The following is a 7,410-nucleotide window of genomic DNA, read 5'->3' on the forward strand; positions in this document are numbered from 1 at the left end:
CACACGAAATATGTATATAGCACTTTTTTAGCCAAGCATTAGTCTAGGTACTGGGGTTTCAAGGGTAATTATGAAAAGGCCTTACTCTCAAGAAGATTGCGTTCTGTTTATTAAGAACTGAAAAATCAGTCTACTTATTCTACCACAACATCTTAGTCATTATCTAGAATGAGCAATAATTATACAGAACTCTAACAGTCAAATCTCATGTCTTCCTTACGTTGTGGTTTTAAGTTAACCTTGAAATCTCAGGGGCATAACCCAACAACTCTCAACCTCATCATACCTTCATGGGGGTTGGGTGGCTCTCCCCCATCTTGGAGCGATGCCATCGGGAACATGTAGCCTCCACGTTTTCTTTCTCAGGAAAGGGACCTTGAAAGCACACTGGCTCCTAACTGCTTCAGTCCTGCTGCTCCTGTTCATGGGCTGCAGTGAGGCACATGGCCTTAAAATAAATGCAGAGGAGGCTGGGAAACGTAGTGAACAAACAAATTGGTATCGAGCACGAATTGTCTCTGTCACAATAGTCAATGTCTGTTCAGTACTTCTGTAAGTTCTAAGAGCTTAAATGTTCTGCACCCAATTCCCCTGGAGTGGGGGGAGAGGGGGGTGGGGGTGGTTTCGACACCACCAACCGTTCTTAGACACCAGCTCGGTGTTCTACAATTCCAGTCAATTCTGACATTATCTACCCAGCTCCCTCAGGTAAAGGGCTCCGTTCGAAAAGAACGCCTGCTCCCCACTGACTGAGATGCCCATTGCCAAGGCCAGAGGGTCACCTGTGCTTCGGAACGACTGGCTCTCCACTGGAAGTTCCAAAGACCTCCCGGTGAACCAGACACCTTCGCTAGAGCAGCTCACAGAACTCAGAGAAGTCTTTAACCAGATTACTGGTTGTTTATAAAAGGACAGAACTCAGGAAGGGCCACATGGAAGAAATGCACAGGGCAAGGTATGGGGAAGGGGCTCCAAGCTGCCGTGCCCTGGACAGGTGCAGCACTCTCCCCAAACTGTCCTGTGCTCACTAACCAGCAACTGCTCAGGACTGGTCTTTTTGGGTTTTCACAGAAACTTCGTTACACAAACAGGACTGATGAAATCGTTGGCCATTGGCCTCCAGCTCCAGCTCCAGCCCCTCTCTGTCCCAGAAGGCCTCGGGGTGGGACTGATAGTTCCAACCCTCGAATCACCTGGTTGGTTCTCCGGGCAGGGCAATAGCCCTCTTCCTTAAGTGCTTCCAAAAGCACCTCATTAACATAACAAGAGACACCTGTAAGGCCCCGTTTCCCTTTGGGAAATTCCAAAGGTTTTAAGATCTCTGTGTCAGAAACACAGACAAAGGCCAAATATGTATTTCTTATTATAAATCACAATATCACAGTGCTTCATACTGATTACTCACAACCCTATGAAGTAAACACTAATATTAATTCTCTTTTACAGATTAAAAAAGAAAACCTTGGCACGAAGAAGAGGAGTAATTTACCCAAAATCTCATAGGCAGTAGTAATTGGTGCACGTGGGCTCTCAGTTCACCCTGTAAGCTCCAAAGTCTATGTTGTTTCCACCAACTATACTTTAAAAATACAATAAGGACTGTAAAAGAAAGGCTTTTCTCCTTTCAGGACAGATCTTTGAGAAACGTCCTAGAGAATAATCTCTTCCTTTACTTTCCTGTGCCTTGGAAATATTAATCCAACCTCCTCCAGAGGTTTCCCTCTTTCTAATCCTTCTTGCGAGTGACATCGCGGTTCCCTCCGGGCTCTGCATGGGAACACTTGGGATTTTTAAATTTGTGCTTTTTCTAACCGTCATTAGTAGTTCAAACATTTCAACGCGCTCCCTTTGAACTAATAAGCCATACAAGTCGGCCAAGAGCCTTGCTATTAAACTGAAAACTATTGCTGATTAAAGTTTTATTGTCCCTTTCCAACTAAAAAAGAAAGAAAAGATCCTCACAATGACATGTCCAGAGGCTATTGAAACATACATGTTCTTTATGAATAGGAGTCTCCCTGATTTGGAAAGCAAAGTCCTTCTCAAGGGTTGGGATTTTATGTACAAACCTTTATTCCTCCTATTCCACCCTGATGCCGCCTATCTTCGTTTCCACGACAACGAGGAGAACATAGATGACTGAAATGAGGCTTGTCTTAATGATGGGCTCAGAAGCTGGATTAACTGGAAATGCCTGCCCACGGAGGGGAGAGAAGAGCTTCTACTGCCCCCTGCTGGGCTCCATGTTTCCATCCTCTCATGCGGTCCTCCATCTCTAACTCCGAATCGCAGGCTTTTGGCTCCTTTCACAGGCGAGATGCCCTCTGACGTTTGTCAATCTTTCTGTTTCTGTGTTGATGGAATACTGTTATGCAAAAGAGATAAAAACTTGAGCCTTCCGCATCATGCTAATTCATAAACAAGGATAATCACTAACCACTTCTCCACAGCGCTCAATTGCTTCCAAGTGTTTTTCATTAAACCTAAGTGAAAACACTTCCCACGATGCAATTTTAAGGGACTATTATTAATCACATGCCTTGATTAGCTTTGGACAGTGGAATAAGCGACTGGCTGAATAAAAATGATCTGCTTCTTTCTGAATATCCTCATTGTATGAGACGGGTATGTGGAAGGTTTTGGTTTTTCTGAAAAATATAGTGAACTATGTACAGTGAGTGTTTTTCCAAGCTGTATATTCATTTGCAAAGTTTGGCATTTAATTTCACCTGGCTTTATATTTTAACTATCTGATTATAGAGGGATTGTTGATATGGATATCCTCAGGCTCTAAGGCAAAACGTTCCAAATCTTTTCCACAACGCTTAAGAGAATAAACAATTTAATGTAACGACAGAGATTTAAGAAATGAACAAAGTCTCGTAGTAGTTAGAAAATTTCTAAGTATGAAGTTTTTATTGGCTTCAAACTCTTAATTTGTTTTGTATTCTCCGCCCCTCAGTTATGTGAAAACACATGGCTGTGAAAAAAAGATGTCAGGGTTCCACAGAAAGCAGAAAATGGGCAAAAGGATTGTTACTGGTAAAAACAAACAAATTAGCATGGGTAGGTAAATGGAACTCAGGGTTGAGGATTTGTGATTTTAAACATAAATTGCATACTGTGTTTCTGGGCAAGAGTCTTTATAGTAAAAATGGGGATTCTTCCTGAAGGAATGTTTTCAATTTGATTCAGTACAAAGTAATATCCTAGCAAAGTTATTTGTGTGATTTGACATGCTTGATTCTAGAATTCATCTAGAAGAAGAAAGTGAAGAGACCTGGCAAAACTGCGGAAAAGAAGGAGGTCTTTGCCAGATGACATCAGAATATACTGGAAAGATACAGTTTGTAATCAGCGTGATAATGTTGCAGAGATAGCAAAGTGATCAGTAAAGCAGAATGGTACATCAAAAATGGTCACATTTATAGATGAGATCAGATAACAAATGATACTGGAATGCTTCCTTGAAGGAAAAAGTTAGAGCCCTACTATATACCATAGAATCATGAAATTGCAGGGGATTCAAGGGCCAAATGAAAAAACTAAATATTGTTAGAAGAAACCGAAGAGTCAGGGCGCCTGGCGGGCTCAGTCGCTGGAGCATGTGACTCTGGATCTCAGGGGAGCTCAAGCCCCGAGTTGGGCATGGTGCCTACTTTAAAAAAAGACGAAGAAGAAATTTAAGAGTCTGTGTAGTCTTGGGGCAGGGGGAGTGGAAAGGGCTTTTAAGCTTGACATCATACTCAGAAAGCGTAAGTCTAACATACTTGACCACATTCAGATGTTCAACTGCTTCCTGAAAAGATGTCTCTCTTCCAGATGCAGTGTTGCCTACCCTGGGATTTAAGGAAGGCCCACAAAGCTCCCTTTAATCTCCCACCACACTTTATACTACGGTGCAGAAAGGAAAGGACTGAGCTCCAAGTACCCCTAAACCTAAGCGGGGCCCCATGCGCTCCGGGTCAGACCCACCTTTTCCTGACCCACACAACAGTAAGTGGTCTTGAACACTGCCTCCCTCCACGTACCCCTCCTTAATTCGAAGTGGAAACAGTCATTCCCTAAAAGACCATCAGTACTCATCTTGTTGGCAATTATATCCATTTACATGACACACTTTATCCAGAAATTCAAGCTTTCCAGGGCCTCATGGAGACTCTTATCCATGGACAGATCTGGCTATTCCCTAGTCCTGCTTTCCCCAAACTTGCACATATCCATGATTCCCATACATAATTTGCAGAATCTAGTGCAAAATGAAAAGGTGGGGCCCCAGGTCCAAAAATGAGTAGGAATTTTATAATGGTAACAATGTGCTCGTCCCCAAACCCTTTCTTTATTGCCTCTTGTTATCAGCAGAATGTAACCTCAATTTCTTCTCTATTTTTTAAAAGATTTTATTTATTTATTTGTCAGAGAGAGAAAGAGAGTAGGAGCACAAGCAGGGGGAGAGGCAGGCAGAGGGAGAAGCAGGCTCCCTGCTGAGCAAGGAGCCTGATGTCGATCCCAGGACTCTGGGATCATGACCGGAGCCAAAGGCAGATGCTTAGCCAACTGAGCCACCCAGGCATCCCCTCAATTTCTTCTCTCAATGTTGAAAAGACTTCTTCTTCGTACCCTAACTCATTTTTGGCTGCCCCCTGAGGACATTGCCAGATTCCCATACCCTACACACTAAGGTGCCTGGGGATGGGGCAAGCATTCTCTTTATTCCCACCTGCTTTCCCTTTTAGAACTTTCTCTTCCTTTTTCAAAACTCCCGTTTCTTTCAAACCCATGCCATCCATCCATATCACCTGTTACCTCTCCTTGTACTCATATGTGTACCCTCCCCTTTGTCCAGCCAGCACAGGACACCGAGTAGATGCCCCAAAAGTAGGTATTGAGAAAGCTGATCCACGATGTGTGCGTTTTGAAAACAAAACAAAAAACCGGGAAGAATACAAAGTCAACTTGCCAACTGCATAAGAGCAGGCCCAGTTTAAGCAAAGCGCCCGTACTGCCGGAATCACTCAGCAGATCTGGCTATTTGCATTCTATATTCTGTGTAAGTTTTGTCAGAGAACCAGCCAAGACGTGGCCTGTTGTGAAGCCAAGTTGATATTTATACCCTAAATATTTACGATATCTTTGAAAAGTTGGCAAAGGGACGAGATAAAGGAGTTACTCGATATGACTTCAGCAGTAAATTCACGTCCGTTTTATAGGTTTGCTGCTAGAGTAAGCAAGAACCAAGAAGCCCGCCGGCCTGGCCAAGCCTGTACCACACCGTCAGGATTTCTACGATCACTGCTTCCAAATGCTGCCCTCTCCTGGCCAGAGTGCTTACTGGTGGAGCCGTGCGACGGAGCTGGCTTGGGGACGCAGATGGGACAGAGACAGGGATACTGCGCGGGAATGACAAGCACGAGACAAATGTGGGAACAAAATGGGAAAGGTACATCTACAGCCCACCTAACCTTGATGTTCACTGACTCCACGTGTCTCCCCCTTCTTCTTGTCCAACGTCCACCTGAATTAAAACAGGCAAGTCTTACAACTCATCCAACTTGCTTTAGCACCTACCACAAGCTGAGGGCTTGGAAGAGTAAAGGCATCTTTGTCAGGGCCCCTCTTGTCCCTCGCACTTGAATCCCACACGCACGCTTTACCCTGCTTCCCCTGTTCCTCTGACTTGCTGTGCATGTCGCTTTCCCCAAAACCTCCACACGCAGCACACCTGCTCTTGGACCCGAGGGGAGCCTTCCCCGATGGCACCAGGGATTTTCCCTCATTGCTAAAAGGTATATGGAATTGCTTTGTCACTTGCTGACTCTGGGTTCCTGACCCTCTCTAGAAAACTCCACATTGGTTCGGATGCCTGGGTGGCTCAGTCAGTTAAGCATCTGCCTTCTGCTCAGGTCATGACCCCAGGGTCCTGGGATTGAGTCCCGCATCAGGCTCCTTGCTCAGCAGGAAGCCTGGTTCTCCTTCTGCCTGTTTGTCTCTCTGACAAATAAATATTTTTTTAAAATTCCACATTGGTGATAGAAGCTGGGAAGGAAACATGTTTAAAAAAAAGAAGAAAAATAGCGACTTTAACCAGGGCAAGTAACTAAAACTTGTCTCCATCATGGTTAACGTCATTTACCAGCACACAGGCTGCAGATCTCCCCAGCATGTTTCACTTTACAGGATATCTAGGAAATGCTGATAGGGGTCCCACACACTAGCTTTAACCCCCAAAGCTGCTCACAGCCAGAGGTGACCCCCACCAGGCAGACAGCCTGGGGGGACAAAGGGATTAATGTGTTAGTTAGCAGACCAATAATGGGCACACTGGTTAGGAAGCTGTGGTCCAGAAAACACACCAGATGAAGGCAAAGTCCTTTGCCTTATCAAGTTATCAGGAAATCCTGTGGCCAAACCCCGAGGTCTAACAAGGAAAAACAAAGCCAGTTTGAATGCAAACAAAACATATGGAGCTCGGCAATTCTTAGGGCGGCCCACGGTTCCTGCGGTTCCTTTCCTGGGGTGTGCTTCAGTGCCCCCGCCGCCTCTACCTAGTCATTCCCTCAGGGCCAGCTGCGGCGTCCCTCTGCTATGAGGTCTTCCTAAACACGTCACCTCCCCTGTCTGCTTTGGCTGCAGGACTCAGAGCCTGTCCGCCACCATTTGGCACCACGACACGAGGTCTGGGGTTGCTCACGGACGTTTCCTTGGAGGGTGTTTAATCCTCTACCCACGTTCTCTGACCTTTCAGGGTTGCGTACTCCTTTGCAGGCCAAATTAACCAAGATCTGAGTCCTCAATAGATGACGTCAGGAATCGCCGTCCTTCCAGCAGACGATACTGAGGCTGAGTGGAGAGCCGCACCTGTCCTGGCGCATGCGCGTAACTGCTGCTGCGCATGCTCCGTGCAGGCTCCAGAGTTCCCTTGCTCTGTGTCCCGGTGCAGACCTCGGCTTCCCTCTTAGTTTACAGATCGAGCCTCCACCCCAGCTGCCAACAATAAGGTAGCGTGAAGGCCCGAGGATACACAATAAGAATGGCAATGCGTGCAAGGAATCTTTACACCCTAGTGACAGGGATCACTGCTCCCACATCCCGCAACCGTCTCCCAACCCAGCGTACGGAGTCCCCTACTTCTTGTCTCTCACCTCCCTCTGTCCTGTGGACATGTTGCTATGGTGTCAGTCCCTCCTCATATAAGTGGGGGTCCCCCTGGACCGAAACTTCAATTTCGTTTTCCTCCAGCGCTGGCCCTGGAGGACGAAATATAATAAGAATTCCCCAAAGTTGGAGCTCTGTCCGCTGTAACGGTGGCCATTCCCATCCCCATGCCTTCACAAAACTGTTTCTCTCTTCTTTGTGGCAACCACCTGTGTGAGACCAAAGCCAGAGCTAAGCTTTGTATATTAAAAATGC

General features: G+C 45.9%; 1 long non-coding RNA gene across 1 annotated transcript; it reads right to left on the reverse strand.

Moving 5' to 3' along the window:
- Positions 1 to 322: 322 nt before the first annotated feature.
- Positions 323 to 6,816, reverse strand: LOC148110141 (uncharacterized). Its single transcript, XR_015724331.1, has 3 exons — positions 6,739 to 6,816; positions 2,070 to 2,365; positions 323 to 470 (listed from the first exon to the last, which is right to left on the reverse strand). It is a non-coding gene; the product is annotated as an uncharacterized LOC148110141 (long non-coding RNA).
- Positions 6,817 to 7,410: the final 594 nt, after the last annotated feature.

The sequence above is a fragment of the Ursus americanus genome, chromosome 5 (genome assembly GCF_024610735.1).
Source record: "Ursus americanus isolate L20-20 chromosome 5, mUrsAme1.1.p, whole genome shotgun sequence".
NCBI classification, from domain to species: Eukaryota; Metazoa; Chordata; class Mammalia; order Carnivora; family Ursidae; genus Ursus; species Ursus americanus.